The 22356-nt window shown below is 45.9% G+C and overlaps 1 pseudogene; it reads left to right on the forward strand.

Moving 5' to 3' along the window:
- Nucleotides 1-21844, forward strand: part of LOC112903733 — a 40929-nt pseudogene extending 19085 nt beyond the window's left edge.
- The last annotated feature ends 512 nt before the right edge of the window (nucleotides 21845-22356 follow it).

Below are 22356 nucleotides of genomic sequence, written 5' to 3' on the forward strand. Positions count from 1 at the left end.
AAAGTTTACGCGACTACACACGTCGCGAAGGTCGACACCATACTTAGCCCAAGGCCTGGTGTCACTACGGAGGGTCACTACCAGCCGGGGACGGGTCCCATTCCACGGACCAGCCAAAAGGACCTGACGTTGGCCATGCAGGGTTGTCCATGGAGTTCTCGAAAGTTATACCTGAAACAGATGCTAGCAAGGCTGAGTATTCTAATACTCAGCAAGGCTTACCCAAGTTTGGGTATACTTTAGCCCGTAACTAGACTCATGAAGGTATTGCAAGGGTTCTGGGTTATTTGTAGCGGAAAAGCAACTAAGAGTATAACTTACTTTCATGTTTTAGCTTTCAAATTCTAGTTTGATTAGTCCTCTAGGTAAGCACTTATACTAAGCAAGCAAGGTAGATATTCTCATCCATCAAAAATTATTTCATCAACAGTTACACTTTTTACTCTATGTGGCAGAAGGAATAAGCAGTCCCAATCTTCGTGGGAAGCGGACGATTCTGAATCGAATTCAAACCTTGCAAGGTAAACCTAACACACACGCTTGGAACATTCACAAGTTGTTCCAAAGCAACCGTTTGCCTTTCATTCCGGATTGTGGGCAGGCCACCACAAGCGACTTGCAGGACCGTACGCACACCACTTGTGCAGGACATACGTCTGTAGCACGACTACAAAACCCGTATTCCTGTCTGCCACGCAGAACATACTCCCACAGGTCGGTGCGTGAGAAAAACCAAATTAATCGAGTGGTGGGAGGTATGCCCACTTGCCGGGCCGATTGGTTACTAGGCTTACCGCTTACCATCTTTTGCGGCATGTGGCTAGTACTTTCAAACGTTTAGCCACCACTACCACATGGTTTGGCCTTAACCACTTTTAACAAAACAGACAGGGTAAACCTTCAGGTCATGATACAACACACGACCCTGTCCATCATCCTTATAGTGGTTGTAGAATTGTAAACAAGCAACTCATATATCGCGCGAGTGACAGGAAATCACCCGACTTTTACCGGTCCTATTTAGCAGAGCATCTAAACGATAAGGACTCGGGAGCAACACATTGGATTCCTAAGATCATATGCAACTAGGGTTTCATTTCAACTCCTAGACGTAATGCAAGATATATAATATATAAGTGAAATGTTAACAACTTGAAATATTGGCATATGCATTGGGGCTTGCCTTCTTGAGTGGGATTGGGGGCAGGAGTGTCAGAGGCTTCCGAACTTTGGTTCGGGGCTTCAACTAGTTCCTGACGGCTTGTGTTGGGTCTTCAGAAAACCCTTGGTCTTGTCCTAAGACCAACTCGTAATCTCCGTCGTCAAGCGTCGTTGAATCTATATGAGATGCAATAATTTAAGTAAGACAAGATTTGAATTTAAGATTTTATGTCTCAACAAAGTTGCAAACAAATAAAGTCATCACATATAAGTCCATAACATAAAAGGGTTTAGGTTTGAAATGACTCTTCATAACTGAGTCATAACTTAGTACTGAAATTATTGCAAACAGAAACTAGAACATTTGAATTTGAATTTAAATTCCACTTTAAATTCAAAACTTAAGTAAATAAGATCAAAAAGTTTTGGAAATTTAAATATGCACTAAACATCAACACATTGGAGAATGACAAAAGATTTTAACTAAATAGGTTTATAGAACATGCTTAGCTTAACATTTCAAATTTGAAAAGCCCAAATTCAAAAGAGGTTAAGCTATCAATCAAAGCTAGGTTTTAAATTTCTCTACAAGGTTACACATAGCTTATAGAATTTACATGCCAAAAATCATGAGAAGCAAAATTTAAATGTAGAAGTTATGTACAAAATACTCTTTAACGTTAGATTTAAAATAGAGGTAAAAGTATTTTGTTTCAAACTAAACTTCATTAGCAAAAGTTGTAGGGTTTGAAATCTAGTTTCCAACAAAACTAATTTTGCAATTTTTGGATTTTTCTGTGGTTTTCTATGAATTTTGCAAGACAGCAACATCACACACATGAAATAACAACACATATAGGGGGGGTCTCGGTATATTTGCATTAGGACCCTTGGACTAAGTTTTCTATTTGCACAAGAGCCCCTGCCCGGCCCCGACGACGGCCGGCCAATCGGCCCCGATGTGTTCTCGCCGGCGGTGAGGTCGCCGGCGGGGGAGAGCTGGTCTGGCGTGATCTACAGAGCCCAAGGAACAGTTTGGAAGTGGTGGTGCTCGACGGGCAGCAGAGGGGCATGGTCGGCGATGGAGAGGTGCGGCGGCAGTGGTGGTGCCACGCCGTTCCCGGTGGAGGCCCGGCGAACATGGGGGTCTAGCACGCGCATGAGCACCAGTGGGAGGTGGGGAGTCGATCTCCATACTTGGATTGGACGAAGAGGCGGCGGTGCGTGCTGTCGATGACGAGGCCGAGCTCGGGCGGCGCCGATAAGGGGCGGCTCGGGGCGGGCGCGATTCCGGCGAGAGGCGACTCGGGGCTGGACCGGATCAGGCTGAGGAGCTAGAGGAGGAGGTGAGGAAGCTCTGGGCTAGCAAAATCGGAGCGGGGTGGTGCGGTTGGGGAGGATTTCCGGCGGAATATGTGCGGCGGCGCTTTGGTGCTGGTGGTCGCAGGGAGGAGGACAGGGGAAGAAACAGTAGAAGGATGGAGCCCGGTCTGGTCTTATAAGGCAGGCACGACTCCACTGGAAGAAAGGAGAAGGAGAGGAGGGGAGAGGTCACGGGTTTAGGCGCTAGACGGTGAGCGGCGCCGGCGAACCTCCTCGGTCTCGTGGCGGACGCTCGGCTCCGGTGGCCCTACGTGGCAAAGGGAGGAGAGGACAGCGGGAAAGGCACGGGCGGTGGAAGGGATGGCAAGGCGATGCGTGGATGAGGGAAGCAGGGTTGCAGGCGCTCGGGGGCGGCCGGCGGCAGAAGGCACGCGCGCACGGCAGGGAAAGCAAAGGAGCTCGGGGACTCGAGGAGGAAGAAAGAGGACCCAGAAGCAAAAAGCAGAAAACTCAGGGGCCTTACTGTAAAGCATGGACAACTTTCACACCACTGCTCAAATGAAGATGGACCCAAAAGCAAAAATGTGTAGTTTTTCAAAATGCACAACTTGCTTTAAGGCTCACCCACAGAAGAGCTAAGGTTTTGCAATCAAAATGAAATTTAGGAAGATCTCTAAACTTTGCATAAATCCTATTTTCAAATTACGCCACATTTACATCCAAAAGGTAGTTTCACCTATTTTTGCATTTTAAACATAAGTTTTTAACTTTTACAAAACAACCCTCATACTTTCCAAATCTACCCCCTATGCTCACCCATTTAGCACAAAAAGGACCCTGATTTAAATACAATTATACAAACAATCACTTTTGCTTATCATTAACATTTTTAAACACACTTTTGCTACATTTTGTACATAACTACACACTAAAGATCTAGGGTGTGACCATACTATTTACCTGAGTGTCACAGCCTTCCCCCCTAAAAAGAATCTCGTCCTGAGATTCTAGATCAGAAGAAATTGGATGATCAATGTCGAAGATTGGCTTGGAAGAAGTCTGGAAAATTATGCTGAAGATAAGACTCAGTTTCCCATGTTGCTTCTTCTTCTGTGTGATGGTTCCATTGAATCTTGTACATTCTAATGGTTTCCCTTCTAGTACTCCTTTCTTTGGTATCTAGCACTCTGATGGGATGTTCTGTATAGGTTAAGTCGGCTTCGATTTTGATAGTTTGAGGATCGATAACTTCAGTAGGAACTTTGGCACACTTCCGAAGTTGAGATACATGAAAGATGTTATGGACGGCCGCTAGTTGAGGAGGAAGTTGAAGACGATAAGCTATGGGTCCACAGATTTCAAGGATTTCAAAGGGTCCGATGTATCGAGGAGCAAGTTTCCCTTTTACTCCGAACCTTTGAATGCCTCGGGTAGGAGATACTCGAAGATATACGAAGTCTCCGACTTGAAACCGTAATGGTCTTCTTCGTATATCAGCATAGCTTTTCTGTCGAGATTGTGCTGCCTTCAGATTTGTTTGTATAATCCTTACTTTTTCTTCTGCCTCATGGACAAGGTCTGGTCTAAAAATCTTACGTTCGCCGGTTTGTGACCAACTTAGAGGAGTTCTGCAACGGCGACCGTACAATGCTTCGAATGGGGTCATCTTGAGACTGGATTAGTAATTGTTATTGTATGAGAATTCTGCCAGCGACAAGCACTTGTCCTAATTCTTGTCGTACTGAAGGACACAGGCTCGGAGCATATCTTCCAAAATTTGATTTACCCTTTCGGTTTGTCCATCTGTCTGAGGATGATAAGCCGAGCTTCGAATTAACTTAGTTCCAAGAGCATCTTGAAGTTGCTCCCAGAACTGAGCGACGAATTGTGCTCCACGATCAGAAATAATTGTTTTGGGTATGCCGTGAAGACGAACAATTTGATCTAAGTAAATCTTGGCATACTTCTTGGCATTACATGTAGTGTGTACAGGAAGGAAATGTGCAGTTTTGGTTAATCGATCAACGATTACCCAAATAGAGTCATGTCTCAGAGAAGTATGAGGTAGACCAACAATAAAATCCATACTGATATCCTCCCACTTCCATGAGGGAATGGTCAGAGGTTGAAGGATACCAGCAGTCTTTAGATGACTAGCTTTAACTCTTTGACAGATATCACATTCTGAGACATACTTGGCAATTTCTCGCCTCATACGAGTCCACCAAAAGTTTTGTTTCAGATCTTGGTACATCTTCGTACTGCCAGGATATATAGAAAATTTGGATAGGTGGGCTTCGTCCATTATCTGCTTACGGAGTTTATGGTCCTTAGGTACCACAAGACGTTTGTTGAACCACAAAACTCCTTCGGAATCCACTTGAAAATATTTATACTTTTTCTCTCCCTGTGTTAGCTTCTGTTTAATGATCCCAACTCCTTCACTGTGCTGCTGAGCTAGAACAATGTCATCCCTAAGCGTGGCTTCAACCGAGAGATGGTTTAAGTCACCTTGGAGAACGATTTCTAGATTAAGCTTTCTCATTTCCCAACAAAGTATCTCGTTGAAAGCTTTAACAGATAAGCAAGAACAATGTGCTTTGCGGCTAAGCGCATCTGCAACGACATTGGCCTTGCCTGGATGATAATGTACTTCTAGATCATAATCCTTGATTAGTTCTAGCCAGCGTCTTTGCCTCATATTCAAATCTGCTTGTGTAAAGATATACTTGAGGCTTTTGTGGTCAGTATAGATATGACACTTTGCACCCATTAAATGATGTCTCCAAATTTTTAAGGCATGGATGACAGCTGCGAGTTCAAGGTCATGAGTGGGATAGTTTTGTTCATGAACTCTGAGTGCCCATGATGCATATGCAATCACTCGGTGGTCTTGCATAAGGACACAACCAAGTCCAGTTCCTGATGCATCACAATAGATGTCAAAGTGTTTTGACACATCCGGTTGAGCCAAAACTGGAGCAGTAGTAAGCTGATTTATGAGAACGTGGAACGCAGCATTTTCAATCCCAGGAGAATTTAACACCTTTCTTCAGTAGTTCGGTCATAGGTTTGGCTATTCTGGAGAAATCCGGGATGAACCGACGATAATAGCCTGCTAGACCAAGAAAACTACGGATCTGGTGGACTGAGGTTGGGGGTTTCCAATCCATCACTTCTTGTACTTTACTGGGATCGACGGATATTCCATCCCCAGAAATGGATGGCCCAGAAATTTTACCGTATCCAGCCAAAACTCGCACTTGGAGAACTTGGCGTACAAATGGTGGTATCTTAATCGCTGAAGGATGACATGAAGATGTTGGGCATGATCTGTTGGGTTTTTGGAGTAGATCAAAATGTCATCAATGAAGACCACAACAAATTTGTCGAGTTCTTGCATGAAGACAGAATTCATAAGGTACATGAAATATGCTGGAGCATTGGTAAGACCAAACGACATGACTAGATATTCATATAGACCATATCGAGTGGAGAAGGCTGTTTTTGGAATATCACTGGGTCGGATCTTAATTTGGTGATAGCCGGAACGAAGATCAATTTTAGAGAATACCTTAGCTCTGGCTACTTGATCGAAAAGGATGTCAATGCGGGGCAGGGGATACTTATTTTTGATGGTTACCGCATTGAGAGGACGATAGTCCACACACAGCCTTAAACTATTATCTTTCTTTTTCACAAACAGGGCTGGACAACCCCATGGTGATGCACTAGGACGAATGAAACCTTTGTCTAAGAGATCCTGGAGTTGGATTTTCAATTCAGCCAACTCGTTAGGAGGCATGCGATAGGATTTCTTAGAGATAGGGGCTGTGCCAGGTTGGAGTTCTATGATGAACTCGATATCTCTATCCGGGGGCATTCCAGGTAAATCCTCTGGAAAGACATCTGGATATTCATAGACAACTGGAATGTCCTTTAGCTTGATCCCGGTAGCAGCATAGGTACAGGAATTGGTGCACCCCTGTTGTGGGAGATACAGGATAGTAGGTTCTTGTTCAGGAGAATTTATTTCCACTATTCGGGAGGGAATATCTAAAGATACATGATTTTGGGTCATCCAATTCACACCTAAGAGAACATCCATCCCCTTTAGGTCCATTGCTAACAGATCTGTTTTGATTAGGTGACTACCCAGCTGAATGGGTACCATTCTACAGATTTGATTGGATAAAACCTTACCACCAGGAGTTATAATTCTATAAGCTTCATTTATAGAATAGATATCCAAACCTATTTTAGTCCCACACTCCTTACTGATAAAACTATGGGTGGCACCAGAATCAAATAGAACAATAACTGGGTGATGGTTGATAGAAAATGTACCCGTCATTATCGGTGTTCCTTCGGGAAGTTCGGAGAGTGTGGTGAGGTTCATCCTCCCTTGTCGGACCTGGACCACCTGCCTTTTGCCCTTACCCTTGTTGATCAGATTAGATGTCTGCCCTTGGAAAGATTTCCTAGGTTGAGGGCAGTCCTTGATGAAGTGGGATGGGCTCCCGCAATTGAAACAACGATAGTTGCTGTTTCCTGGAGTGGCTGGCGGAAAGCTCGGCTGCGGACCTTGTCGTGGTTGTTGTTGAATTTGTGGCAGCGGTGGTCGGTTGAATTGTGCTTGTTGGGGTGGTCGGGCTACCCATCTACCAGGCAAATTGCCTCGAGGCGGAGCTCGAGGGGCGTTACTCGGAACCAACCGATACCTTGACGATTGTGGAGTTGCAGGCCCTGCAGGTGCTTTCCGTTTCTTTTCTGCTCTGTGGGTTGAAATGCAGTCTTCCTGAGTAATGGCCATGTTGACTAGTTCGTTGAAGTTATCGGCCTTCACCAAATTCAGCCATTCTTTAAGTTTGGTGTTTAGGCCTCAGTGAAAGCGATCACATTTGCGGGCATCAGTGTCCGCATGGGATCCCGCATACTGGCACAAGTGATTGAAAACTTGTGCATACTATGTAACGGTGCGGGTACCTTGGGTCAAATTCAAAAATTCATTGAGCTTTCGCTTAATGAGTCCCTCCGGTATGTGATGCGCTCGAAATGCAATCCGAAACTCGTCCCAGGTGACAACATGTTCGGCAGGTTGCATAGCATGAAACTGATCCCACCATAGACGGGCAGTGCTTCGGAGTTGCTGGGCTGCAAAGAGCACCTTATTCTCCTCTGAACATGGAGCTGATAGTAAGGCGAACTTGGACTCGACGGTTCGAAGCCAAGCATCTGCATCCAAAGGTTCATCCACCTTATGAAATAATGGAGGCTGAGTGCTGAGGAAGTCCTGGTAACTGGCTGATAGGGGTTCCTCTCGGCCTCGAGGTTGCTGATGGAAGTGGCCCATTTGAGCTTATATAAGTTGGTTAAGAAGCTCTGTTTGCCGGGCCATAACCTCGGCCAGATTTGGAGGTGGCGGTGGCGATTGCTGGGAACCACCAGGCTGACCTGCCCAGAATCCTTCCAGGGTTCCTCGAGTAGCTCCAACCATTTGAAATAAAGGAGATATCCATTATCAACCATAGTCTTACTCCAATTTCAGATAATACGCAATTATTAAATGGATATGTAATGCATATGCTCCATTCAATCCATTCATAATAGATGCCAGGATATTGAGCAGAGTAACAAAGCACCAGATTTAGATTGCTATAAAAACACTGATAAACCTTACATCTTATATCAACACACTCAAACTACCACAAACCTTTGCCTAAAAGCACATGCCACATATACAACAAGTGGCTCTACATCTAGATAAACTACATACCACCTATGTCACATCTTTTTACACTAGTTACAACTAGACTATCACTCACTCAACCATATCTAAAAGTCATCAAAGTTTCCCACTGATGACTGACTACCCGAGGAGGAATGATGGGGGCTGATGACAGGGTCTCCGTGCTCAGAGTCAATCTCGGAGACTCCCTCTATTTCCTCGGGATCTTCCTCTTCTTCTTCAGGTGCCGGTACTGCAGGAGGTACAGGCTGTTGTTAAAGCTCATTTATGTGTGCATTGGCATCATCCACTTCGAGGATAAGATTATGAATCTGCTCTTGAAGAAATTCAATGATTGTGTTGCGTTGGGTGATCGTCGCATCACTTTCATTGATTTGGTCTTCCCTGAGATGAATGGTCTCATTTTGGGTAGCAATAATTCCATCCTTCTCAATCACCAAAGCCCGAAGTTGATCCACTTGGGTGATATGTCTAGTAGCTTCCCTATGGAGACTTCGCGCAGCATTTACCAATTGACCCATCTCACGATGCAGTAACGATTGGTAATGATACTGCACATTCGTGAAACGCATCATCCCTCGAAGTGCTTCTTCCGGTGAACCTTCCAATCTGTGACTCTCAGGGATTACCCTGAGATTCCATTCGGACACACTAGGATCTGTTGTAGCAAACAAACCAATGGGTTGTCCTGCGACTTCCCCGGGATGTTGATTACAGAAGGCATAAATAGCTTCTAGTGCTGCCCCTTCAATGGTATCCACAATTCGATAGCCCATCATGTTGATTTCAATGGGCTGCCATTGCGAGCGAGAAGTATGCTGAGGAATGGTCATCCTGACATGGGCTCTGTAAACTCCTTCTTCCAAATGCTCAACAGCATCATATTGGGGAGGTTCCGTATAGTGGAAAGACTGTAAGGATTCCCAAAGTAAACAAGGGAAACCCTCCCAATGAAGGGCATTGGTATGAAAATACCCTTCCGGATCCCAAAAGACATTAGAAGGGGCTGCCATCTGCAACAAGAATGCATATGGTGAGACTTTTTACCTTGTCGGGAGAGTACAAGATAAATAGAACGGGATAATCAATTCTGATAACAGCAGGGACTGAAAATCAGATGGAAGCCTAAGGTACTTTAAGATACCCAACTTAAAACTACCATCAGAACTCTATTAACCCATTCCAAAGACAAACAACACATCATTCATGACAGATTATGCATGCACGTACTACTCATCCTCACAACCAAAACAACTGCCGAATATGTTCGGACTTACGTAGTTGATTCCGGTGGCATATCCATACGTCTCTCACTTATATAACTAATCGATAAAATCTACTCATCCTAACCTCTTAATCGTGGTTAGTGTACCTGCAGAAGAACACATATATATGTATATCATGAACCTCTCATGGCAGCATGATATGAAAGCGTCCCCAAACAGTACTGGTCACTATAGAAACAGCATCTGTACAATTACCGCCGTACAGACAACGTTAACATACGTTATCGAAGCAACGTATTCACGGGGTACCGCAAAATGCGGGGGTATGAACAGCGATCGCCATACCCTGCGCCGAACCATATACTCCCAATATAATCAACCTAAGTTGGTATATTGGCAGCATCTCAAGTAAGCCACTGCTTGAGAAACAGCGTTCGGTTCGCATCACCGACGGGAAGGCTAACTCCCCAGTTAGCTGAGGATCCTTACCTTCTTACCTCACGATCGTAGGTGTCGTAACAGAATGTAAAGTTGAATTGTACAGGAATTTAAATTTTGACAGAAAGTAGTGGTGCAAGTCAGAACTATCTATACATATATAGAAAATAATAGCCACCTGATGTTCCCCATATAAGTCCCTAGGGCCTTACGTTCTAAGCATCAACCTTAACGGATCCAACGTACCTTGTAAACTCATTTGTTCACAAGTTTTATCCCAAAAACACTTTTTAAGAGCTTTTCCAGATGTAAGAGTAAACCTACAGCTCTGATACCAGCTGTGGCAGAACCGCCTGAATTACTCCGGCTCAAGTGCGCTAATGATCGCTATATAGCTGGCATTAACCCAACACATTTCAAACGAAACAATTCATTGGTCTGTCGGGTCTCCGCCCGATACAACCACAGTTCAACAGGATCGAAGCAGATTTACCTCGCACGAAGGCGAGTTTACAATCACAGAATAGCTCATCAACTTTTAATTTACAGTCATTCAAACTTTATTACAAACCAGGTTCAAACATAAGTAAACTCATACAAATAGTGTTCAAACTGACAAGCGGAACAGCTTGTCCAAACTCACAGCGGAAAGAAAAGTTTACGCGACTACACACGTCGCGAAGGTGGACACCATGCTTAGCCCAAGGCCTGGTGTCACTCCGGAGGGTCACTGCCAGCCGGGGACGGGTCCCATTCCACGGACCAGCCAAAAGGAACTGACATTGGCCATGCAGGGTTGTCCATGGAGTTCTCGAAAGTTATACCTGAAACAGATGCTAGCAAGGCTGAGTATTCTAATACTCAGCAAGGCTTACCCGAGTTTGGGTATACTTTAGCCCGTACCTAGACTCATGAAGGTATTGCAAGGGTTCTGGGTTATTTGTAGCGGAAAAGCAACTAAGAGTATAACTTACTTTCAAGTTTTAGCTTTCAAATTCTAGTTTGATTAGTCCTCTAGGTAAGCACTTATACTAAGCAAGCAAGGTAGATATTCTCATCCATCAAAAATTATTTCATCAACAGTTACACTTTTTACTCTATGTGGCAGAAGGAATAAGCAGTCCCAATCTTCGTGGGAAGCGGATGATTCTGAATCGAATTTAAACCTTGCAAGGTAAACCTAACACACACGCTTGGAACATTCACAAGTTGTTCCAAAGCAACCGTTTGCCTTTCATTCCGGATCGTGCGCAGGCCACCACAAGCGACTTGCAGGACCGTACGCACACCAGTTGTGCAGGACATACGTCTTTAGCGCGACTACAAAACCCGTATTCCTGTCTGCCACGCAGAACGTACTCCCACAGGTCGGTGCGTGAGAAAAACCAAATTAATCGAGTGGTGGGAGGTATGCCCACTTGCCGGGCCGATTGGTTACTAGGCTTACCGCTTACCATATTTCGCGGCATGTGGCTAGTACTTTCAAACGCTTAGCCACCACTACCACATGGTTCGGCCTTAACCACTTTTAACAAAACAGACAGGGTAAACCTTCAGGTCATGATACAACACACGACCCTATCCATCATCCTTATAGTGGTTGCAGAATTGTAAACAAGCAACTCCTATATCGCGCGAGTGACAGGAAATCACCCGACCTTTACCGGTCCTATTTAGCAGAGCATCTAGTCGATAAGGACTCAGGAGCAACACATTGGATTCCTAAGATCATATGCAACTAGGGTTTTATTTCAACTCCTAGACGTAATGCAAGATATATAATATATAAGTGAAATGGTAACAACTTGAAATATTGGCATATGCATTGGGGCTTGCCTTCTTGAGTGGGATTGGGGGCAGGAGTGTCAGAGGCTTCCGAACTTTGGTTCGAGGCTTCAATTAGTTCCTCGACGGCTTGTGTTGGGTCTTCAGAAAACCCTTGGTCTTGTCCTAAGACCAACTCGTAATCTCCGTCATCAAGCGTCGTTGAATCTATATGAGATGCAATAATTTAAGTAAGACAAGATTTGAATTTAAGATTTTATGTCTCAACAAAGTTGCAAACAAATAAAGTCATCACATATAAGTCCATAACATAAAAGGGTTTAGGTTTGAAATGACTCTTCATAATTGAGTCATAACTTAGTACTGAAATTATTGCAAACAGAAACTAGAACATTTGAATTTGGATTTAAATTCCACTTTAAATTCAAAACTTAAGTAAATTAGATCAGAAAGTTTTGGAAATTTAAATATACACTAAACATCAACACATTGGAGAATGACAAAAGATTTTAACTAAATAGGTTTATAGAACATGCTTAGCTTAACATTTCAAATTTGAAAAGCCCAAATTCAAAAGAGGTTAAGCTATCAAACAAAGCTAGGTTTGAAATTTCTCTACAAGGTTACACATAGCTTATAGAATTTACATGCCAAAAATCATGAGAAGCAAAATTTAAATGTAGAAGTTATGTACAAAATACTCTTTAACCTTAGATTTAAAATAGAGGTAAAAGTATTTTGTTTCAAACTAAACTTCATTAGCAAAAGTTGTAGGGTTTGAAATCTAGTTTCCAACAAAACTAATTTTGCAATTTTTGGATTTTTCTGTGGTTTTCTTCGAATTTTGTAAGACAGCAACATCACACACATGAAATAACAACGCATATAGGGGGGTCTCGGTATATTTGCATTGGGACCCTTGGACTAAGTTTTCTATTTGCACAAGAGCCCCTGCCCCGCCCCGACGACGGCCGGCCAATCGGCCCCGACGTGTTCTCGCTGGCGGTGAGGTCGCCGGCGGGGGAGAGCTGGTCTGGCGTGATCTACAGAGCCCAAAGAACAGTTTGGAAGGGGTGGTGCTCGACGGGCAGCAGAGGGGCATGGTCGGCGACGGAGAGGTGCGGCGGCCATGGCGGCGCCACGCCGTTCCCGGTGGAGGCCCGACGAACATGGGGGTCTAGCACGCGCATGAGCACCAGTGGGAGGTGGGGAGTCGATCTCCATACTTGGATTGGACGAAGAGGCGGTGGTGCATGCTGTCGACGACGAGGCCGAGCTCGGGCGGCGCCGATGAGGGGCGGCTCGGGGCGGGCGCGATTCCGGCGAGAGGCGACTCGGGGCTGGACCGAATCAGGCTGAGGAGCTAGAGGAGGAGGTGAGGAAGCTCTGGGCCAGCGGAATCGGAGCGGGGTGGTGCGGTTGGGGAGGATTTCTGGCGGAAGATGTGCGGCGGCGCTTTGGTGCTGGTGGTCGCAGGGAGGAGGACAGGGGAAGAAACAGCAGAAGGGTGGAGCCCGATCTGGTCTTATAAGGCAGGCACGACTCCACTGGAAGAAAGGAGAAGGAGAGGAGGGGAGAGGTCACGGGTTTAGGCGCTAGACGGTGAGCGGCGCCGGCGAACCTCCTCGGTCTCGTGGCGGACGCTCGGCTCCGGTGGCCCTACGTGGCAAAGGGAGGAGAGGACAGCGGGAAAGGCACGGGCGGTGGAAGAGATGGCAAGGCGACGCGTGGATGAGGGAAGCAGGGTTGCAGGCGCTCGGGGGCGGCCGGCGGCAGAAGGCACACGCGTGCGGCAGGGAAAGCAGAGGAGCTCGGGGACTCGAGGAGGAAGACAGAGGACCTAGAAGCAAAAAGCAGAAAACTCAGGGGCCTTACTGTAAAGCATGGACAAATTTCACACCACTGCTCAAATGAAGATGGACCCAAAAGCAAAAATGTGTAGTTTTTCAAAATGCACAACTTGCTTTAAGGCTCACCCACAGAAGAGCTAAGATTTTGCAATCAAAATGAAATTTAGCAAGATCTCTAAACTTTGCATAAATCCTATTTTCAAATTACACCACATTTACATCCAAAAGGTAGTTTCACCTATTTTTGCATTTTAAACATAAGTTTCTAACTTTTACAAAACAACCCTCATACTTTCCAAATCTACCCCCTATGCTCACCCATTTAGCACAAAAAGGACCCTGATTTAAATACAATTATACAAACAATCACTTTTGCTTATCATTAACATTTTAAACACACTTTTGCTACATTTTGTACATAACTACACACTAAAGATCTAGGGTGTGACCATACTATTTACTTGAGTGTCACACCCGCGCCGCCCAGCGCGGCCACCCGCCGCCGCCCAGTGGGGCCCCCCGCCGCTGCGCCGCCCAGCGCCCCCCTCCCCCGCCCTACGCGGCCCCCCTTGCCGCCCAGCGCGGCCACCCGCCGCCGCCCAGCTGGGCCGCCGCCGCCGCCTCGCGCCCGCGCGGCACCCGCCGTCGCCGCCGGCCCCGCCCCGCGCCAAGGCCCCGCGCGGCTCGGCCCCACCGCCCCCACCGCGCCGCGGCCCCGCGGCCCCCGCCGCCGCGTGCCCCCGCGCAGCTCTGCCCCGCGGCCGCGTGCCCCTCCTATTAACTGATATAGGTTAAAAAATTAGGTCTAATTTTGTCTATACGTCTTTTTGCTCATGAGGATGGCTGCAATGCTGTGTTTCCCTTGCTCCTCTGACTTTTTTTTCTTCTCCTTCCTTTCGCAGGCATCTTCAAGAACCACCAAGTCTGCAATTAGTACACCATCCAGGTGAATCCGTCAGTGGTTTATACCTATGAATGATTGACATTTCCTGCAATTGACCTCCTAATATTGCTATCTTTGTGCAGTAATTGTATCAAACAAAGATAGGGTATTAATTTGTCTTACTCTAAATGTGTTCAGAACTAAACTGATAGATAATTGTGCCATTTGTATAAACCATTAGACATGTGATTTTGATCCACGTCACAAGATATACCTATTTATAAGAGAATTCTTTTGTTCATGGACTTTTGGCCTGGTGCTTCTATGTAGTGTTTTTGGCTCGGTATGTCTTCTCTAGGCTTTTGGTACATGCTTTACAAATGGTCAATTTCCTGATACGGTCATTTGCTGCTTTTAAAGTACATGATGCTGCTAACTTTTTGTTTCATTTATAACTGGATCTATTGTAGTCCTATGGTCTGCATTCCAGTTATTCTTCACTTTGTTCCCAAAGACATCGAGGTGTCTTTGCAGTCATTTAAATCCCAACCGGAAGGAAGATCAGAGATTGTAATGGACATGTTCGATGCCATTATCTGGCGCTTCAAACAATCTGATGATTCAGGCCACCAAGGCACACCTTGTCGTCGGAGGCGCAACATTTTTGAGTCTGTCTTTCATGTAAGTTGTGATGCAATCATATTAGCTTCTTTATTTTCATTAGTTTCTATATTGTTAGTCCCTGTAGCAGAAGCCAAGGGGGGCAAATTTGCTGTTTTATGTGTCTAAGTGGTTGTACTGTGTAATTGGTAATAGGGTTCTTTGCTCGCTGGAACATTTGATATGTAATTGGTAATAGGGTTCTTTGCTCACTAGATAAAATATTATTCTTGATCAGATGGTTGGCCTACACATTAGTTACAAACTCTCGTCCTGCAATATGGTATGAGTACATTTTCTTATTATCCCAGCTATTGCATCCCAGCTATTGCATCTTTTTTTTTCTTTAGCTCCTATATATGTTGGTTTGTTCTTTATTTAAAACATATGACTCTTGCACATTTTATCCATTCTTGCACATTTTATCTATTTTTTAACAGCTGTTACTTCCTGGCATTATCCAGTACCGATGGGTTTGCAATGTGTGATGCCTTGCGATTAGTAAAATATCTGTATTTAACCCTGCATGTCATGGTGGCAATTTTGAGGATACAAAGGCTGAACACAGACCCCGCATGTCATGGATGAGTGACTTTCGTAACAGCATAAATGCTGTTTTTTGCAGGAGGCCAAGTATTTTCGTCGACCAGGTGGCCGACGAAAATACTGTTCACTACCGACGAAAATATTTACGTATTTTCGTCGGCAGCCGACGAAAAAATACCTATTTTCCTCTGTTTTATTTTGTCGGCCTAATTTTGTCGGCAGGCCAACGAAAATAGCTGTCCGACGAAAATATACTATTTTTCTGTAGTGTACGAAGCTAAGGTCATATCCAATGGCGGTGTGCGTGCATGGTTGCCACAAGAGGAAAATGATCGCTCGCCCTAGTGGGCTAGCCGGCCTTATGCCTTTTACGATAGGCCCATATATATGATACACAATGCCCACGAACACATTTTAGTGGCAATACAAATATTCTGGCAACTAAATATACTCAAATATAGCCACGTATGATGTTGGTGGCAATAGAAACTCAACGGGTGCAATGAATGACTTTTTCGATGCAATATAATAAGATCTTTTGCAACGCAAGGTAATATTAAAGCAACTCAGTTTCATCATGGCTATATTCACAACTACTTGCAACTAATCCTTTTTTTTCGATGCAATATAGCAAGAGCTATCGCAACGCAGGTCAAGATTAAGATAATATAATTACATCGTGGCAATAACGCCTAGTTATCGCAAGACAAAATCAATATTATCACAACTCAATGCTAGTTGTGGCAATAGGAACCCATACTCGCAACCACGTTTTCCACCATAGCATTAGCGTCCCCCCTCTTGCAACAAAGCTTATGGCTAACACAAAACACAATTTTGGTGGCCATAAGGCTCATACATCGCTACCAATTATACCGTTTGTTGCCATAGAACCAAATATTGCAACCAAATGTGTGGTGTTGCGAAAATAAATGGTAATATTGTCAAAACAAATATAGTGAGGGGATAGAAAAGAAGTAAGTTCCCGACTGCGGTGGTTCTATATTGGAAACCGTAAGCCCTCGCATCTTGGAAGGACCGCTAGAGCGCTCAGAATTGCCGGCGAGTGGACCTTGGTATGCCAGGACATGAGCCAAATTGAAGATCTGCTCGGCATGATCAAGATGCAGGAGTCACTGGAGCATCAGTGATGTACTTGTGGGTGGGCCGGTGAATCTAGCCATTGCAGAAACGCGCGCGATTTGGCTTCGAGTACCTTGGCATCTCAGATCCATCTCAGTTTTCTGCAGAGTGCATTGAGAAAAATGAAGCCGTGCTGCGAGTAAGCTAGGTACTCATGGGTGTTGAGACCGTGCTGTATGTCCCGAGCCTGTATTAACCGAAGAATCTGCCCAAACAAGTAGGGGTAGGTAGTTTTATGCTTCTATCGAGCCCTTTTGATATCCTTTGTTCTAATTTAGTACTAACATATCTTGAAATATTACTGCAGGATAATGTAAATGTATATAGGAGCATGCCTTCGATGCCTGACCTTCAACATCCAGACCACATGATGCCGTCAGCATTCCGGGCGCCCAAAACTTCTCGACCCACTATCGATCCAGTTAGTGGGGAGGAAGATGAGGGTACTGATGACGATCGTACCTTAGCGGAGGTAATTAAAGGCAAAAGGGGTCTTGCTCCCATACTTCCAGTAGCAGATTACTAGTTTCCGACTAGTATGCTATGTTACTGAAGGGGCCTCGCTCCTGTACTTTCAGTACAATTCCGTTTACTGGTTCACGACTGGTATACGTGCAAGTTTGTTGAAGGGGCCTCACTCCCATACTTCCAGTAGTAGATTACTAGTTTTTAACTGGTATGGTATGTTACTGAAGGGGTATTGCTCCAATACTTCAAGTATAACTCTGTTTACTGGTTCACGACTGGTATACGTGCAAGTTTGTTGAAGGGGCCTCGCTCTCATGCTTCCAGTAACAGATTACTAGTTTCCGACTAGTATGCTACGTTACGGAAGGGGAGTCGCTCCTATACTTCCAGTACAACTCCGTTCTACTAGTTTTCGACTGGTATTAAGTGCAAGTTTGCTGAAGGGGTCTCGCTCCCATATTTTCAGTAACGTTCAGACTACTAGTCTCCGACTAGTACTCTATATTACTGAAGGGGCCTCGCTCCCATACTTTCAATATTACTCCATTTACTAGTTTTCGACTAGTTATACATGGAGTTTACTGCAAGAGTATTGCTCCCAACACGGTTTCATATATATCAGTTACAACATACTTTTATGTTTACCTCGAAGGGGACCTGATCTTGACCGTGCTGCTAGGCGAGTCGGATTCAACTCCGATTAGTTGGCTTCATCAACAATCGCCAATGACTACTCCGACTTCGCAAGAACGCTCGACTACACATCGCTGACTACAATAACTACTCATCGGATTCGACTTCGACTAGTTGGATTCACCAACAATCTTCGGCGACTACTGGACTTCATCAAGAATGCACGGCGACACGCTAGCGACTACTTCAACTACTCATTTTGCCTGAAGCTAGTCGGAATCAACTCTGTTCGGTGATACGCTGGCAACTATTTCAACTACTCATCTCGCCTACAAAACTAGTCGGAATCAACTCCGACTAGTCAGCTTCATTGATAGTTTAAGATTCAGCGGCAATTTGGCCAATACCTAGGCTCGGGGGTTGGTGCAATCGACTACCAGGCGTATACTATGCGACTCATCTAGCTCCCAGACTCAGGGGCTGGATGCGACAGGGCACTCAACGTGTTTTCAGCGACAGCTCTCATGCTTTAAGACTAGATGCTGTAAAACTACTCGGAAGATCCCGATCCAAAAGATTTTTGAAGATTTATCTTGGGAAGATAATTGTTTAACCATTATTTCTAGGATTTTATTCCGAAATAAGGGGTTTTCAATTTTTAACCCAAAGGTCTTATTTAGCCATTGACTCAGGGAACAAGATCTGATTTGAGATGTAATTTAGGGCGCTTTTGGAGAGGTTATTTGTTTAACCTTTTTTCAGGGAATTCTTCCCGAAAAAAGCGGTTTTTGAATTTTTGAAATAATTTGCCTATCTTAGCCATCAAATAGTTACTATCATATATGGCATGCCACGACTCTTTCGGATCCTTTATTCCAAACCTTGGGGATTTGGATTCAAGGCTCGGGGGCTCCAGGGACACGTTTCATGAGCGACTTATTTTTCAAATATTTTGGAAGATAAGGGCAGAAGAAGCAAGACTAAATTGACCCTCAGCCTGATTTTACGAGTCAACCTAAGGCTCGGGGGCTAGTCCATATGGAGTGCAAGTTTAATCGCACCCCCTATTAAAGAAGAGTTGACAACTACTCGGGGCATGAGGACCTCATAGCCTCGATGCACCTAAGGAAGTACTTGGAGGACACCTTCAAGATGGAATATTCGGGAGAACTCGAAGACGCCTTCAGAAGTACTCGGATGCCTGCAGAACTCGACTACGAAGAGCTTGGGGGCTTGTCAGACCTGAGCCTACGTGACTGCGCACATGGCCTACATCTTACAAGATAAGGTATGGGACATGGCCCACATCCTACACTGGTTGTAACACTCTTAGCGTAGTAGAACTACTCATACAGTAGTAAAACTAGTCGGAGACGGTAGGAAACTACCCGAAAACCACTTGGGTAGGACTCTAGGGCTCGTATCCGACTAGGACTTACATGTAACCCTATCCCCCCAGACTATATAAGAACGGATAGGGACCCTCCTCAAGCGGGAAGCATGAGGGACAACTTGTACCTCATGCAACAGATCACCCAGAAGATCACCCGATTACCACCTAAGGCAATACAAACCACGCAGGACGTAGGGTATTACGCTCTCAGCGGCCCGATCCTGTCTGAACCTTGTGTTCCTTGCACCTTCTAGTTCCTGATCTCGGCGACACCCTACATACAAACTCACCACCTCAGGGGTATCCCTCGGTGGGCATGGCGTTAAAACACCGACAGTCTCTGTCGGTGTTTAACCGGCTGCCCACCGAGGGATATACCCAAGGTGGCAAGTTTTGGGTGAGGAGACGCCGAGATCAGGAACTCGAAGGTGCAAGGAACACAAGACTTTTAGACAGGTTCGGGCCACACGGAGCGTAACACCCTACGTCCTGTATGGTGGTTTGTATTCCCTTTGGTGTAGAATGACCTAATGATCTTCTGTTTTTAGGGGGGTCCCTGACCTCCCTTATATATCCGAGAGGTCAGAGTTACAAAGATGCTAACCAACCCCCCGACGAGGGATCATACCAGAGCATATCTCAAGTAGGTCCTTTCCGTGTTGGTTAGCTCTATCTCCTATTTAAACGGGATAAACAAGAGATAAACAGAATGAATAAGAGATAAGACGGGCTTAATCTCTTAGACTACGTAACGTGCCCAGCCCGGTGGCCCCGGGTCTGACAGGCCCCCGAGCTCTTCGTAGCTGTGTACTGCAGGCTTATCGAGTACTTTCGAAGCAGTCTTCGACTTCTTCTGAAACTTTGTCTTGAAGTCCTTCTTCGAGTACTTGTTTGGCTGCATCGAAGCTATGAGGTGCTCATGCCTCGAATTTTTGTTATGGCGTGCGATTTAAAAACCGGACTCCACATGGAGTAGCCCCCGAGCCTTAGATTGAATCGGAGAATCAGGCTGAGGGTCCCACTTGTCTGTGACTCTACTTATCCTTCAAAAGATTTGAAAAAATAAGTAGTCGATGCCACGTATCCCACAGCCCCCGAGCCTTGAATCCAAATCCCACAAAATTTGGAGATAAGGATCCAATAACCGTGGCATGCAGGCGAAAAATGACAACATTGCAAACTCACCAAAACGATGGTACAGATGATGGGTATTAGATTATTAATTTGAAAAAATACTTTTTTCAGGCGAACAAACCCTGAAAAAATGATTAAACGAATATCCAATCCAAATAATCCATCAAACGACCCCTCATATTCGGAATATTCTCGGAAGTGACTCCTGAACTTCAGAATAGTAACTTTTCCCCATCCCGCTGGTTATTTAACCCCGCGATAACAGTAGGAAAAAACCACGCTTTCAATCTGCATTCCATCAAAAGCCACCGAATTCCCCAATCCGAGCCAAGCACCGCCGCCATCCCCCCAAGGAGATTCTCCCGCTCCGACCTCCCCGCCCCTCTCCCCGCAGCCCCCGAGCATCTCGTGGCCAGCGCATCGGAGATGGCGTCCAAGAAGTCAGAGATCGAGGGAATGAAGAAAGATGCGGAGCCATCGACCGCGGAGTGGACACACAGTAAGTGCTCCCTCAACCATCTGAACAAACTAGTTTTCGAGGGGTTGCTGCAAGAGAAGAACCTTGTCAACTGGCGCCCCTCTTTCCGTGAACCTTTCCCCATGGAGAATGTTGACGAAATCGTCACATTCTTCCATTTTGCTGAACGGGGATTGGCCCTCCCCACTTGTTCCTTCTTTCGTGGCCTTCTTTATTATTACGGGATTGAGCTCCATCACCTCAACCCTAATTCCATTTGTCATATTTCCATTTTCATCCACTTCTGCGAAGCATTTCTCGGAATCGAACCCCACTGGGATCTATTCCGCTTCCTCTTCCGCATCAAACCCCAGCCTACCACGAAGAAACTTGTTGTAGTAGGGGGCGCCGGCATCCAACTGCGACAGCAGGCCGGCGAAAAATACCTTTCGTACAAATTCCCCTCAAACCTCCCTGGGTGGAAAAACCAGTGGTTTTACATCGAAAACCATGCTCCCCAACTTCCGACGAAGTCGAACAGACCGCCAGTGGTGAGGGGGGAATGGAACCTTGAACCCTCCGGCATGGAGATGATTCAAGTCAGAGAGCTGCTGGAGGCCATCAAGGCACAGAAGAAGAAGGGAGTGACCGGCGCCTCCGTCATGTTCTAATTTTACAAACGCCGCGTCCAACCCATCCAGCAGCGCTGTTGCCTGGGCTTTGAGTACACAGGCCCCGCTGACCCTTCTCGCATGTGCACAGAGGAGTTGCCAGATGAAGTCGCGCTCCAGCGAGTTCAGCGGGTGCTGCTAGATGTGGACGCCGTGCAGTACGTGCCCACGTTGTTCTCCGCACGAAATCCGCCCAAGCCGGTAAGTATTCGACTTCTTTTCACTGAAGAAATCTACTATTGCATCGTTAATTGACTGAAGAACTTTCTGCAGGGTCACACGGAGCTGTATTGCAGCTACCCGCCGCAACTGGACCTCCCCTGAGCGTATCATCTCCTCCCTTCTGCTGCCACTGCAGCCAAGAAGGCTCGCCTTGCTGTGGCTCAAGGTAGCAGCGAGTCCACCAAATACGTGGACTCGCAGGCGAGCGAAGGAGCCGAAGGAGAACTGCGCCGGGACAACTCCTCCGACCAGAGCGTGGAGTTGGCCGGCGCCCTACCACCGGTGCCGAAGGGCCACCGACAAGTGCGCAAACGCAAGGCACAAGAAGTCGAGTCCTCCAGGTACTGAGTTGCTGTTTTGGCGAGTTGCTAAGTCTCAATGATGCTGCATACTGATAGTATCCGCTTGTAGTCTCCCTGCTCTGCCACCCGTGACCGAGCCCGAAAGGGTGGAAGCAGGCCCGTCCGCCGCCGCTGCGGTGACTATTGCCATGGCGGGGACCCCTCCATCGGCCGACCAAGCCTCGCCGCCGGCAACAGGTATTCCTCGACGGGCCTGGTGGGTAAAGAAGGCCGCCAAAAAGAAGTCGACACTGTGAGTTTTCCTCCTGCCGC

Source organism: Panicum hallii, chromosome 8 (assembly GCF_002211085.1).
Source record: "Panicum hallii strain FIL2 chromosome 8, PHallii_v3.1, whole genome shotgun sequence".
Lineage (NCBI taxonomy): Eukaryota > Viridiplantae > Streptophyta > Magnoliopsida > Poales > Poaceae > Panicum > Panicum hallii.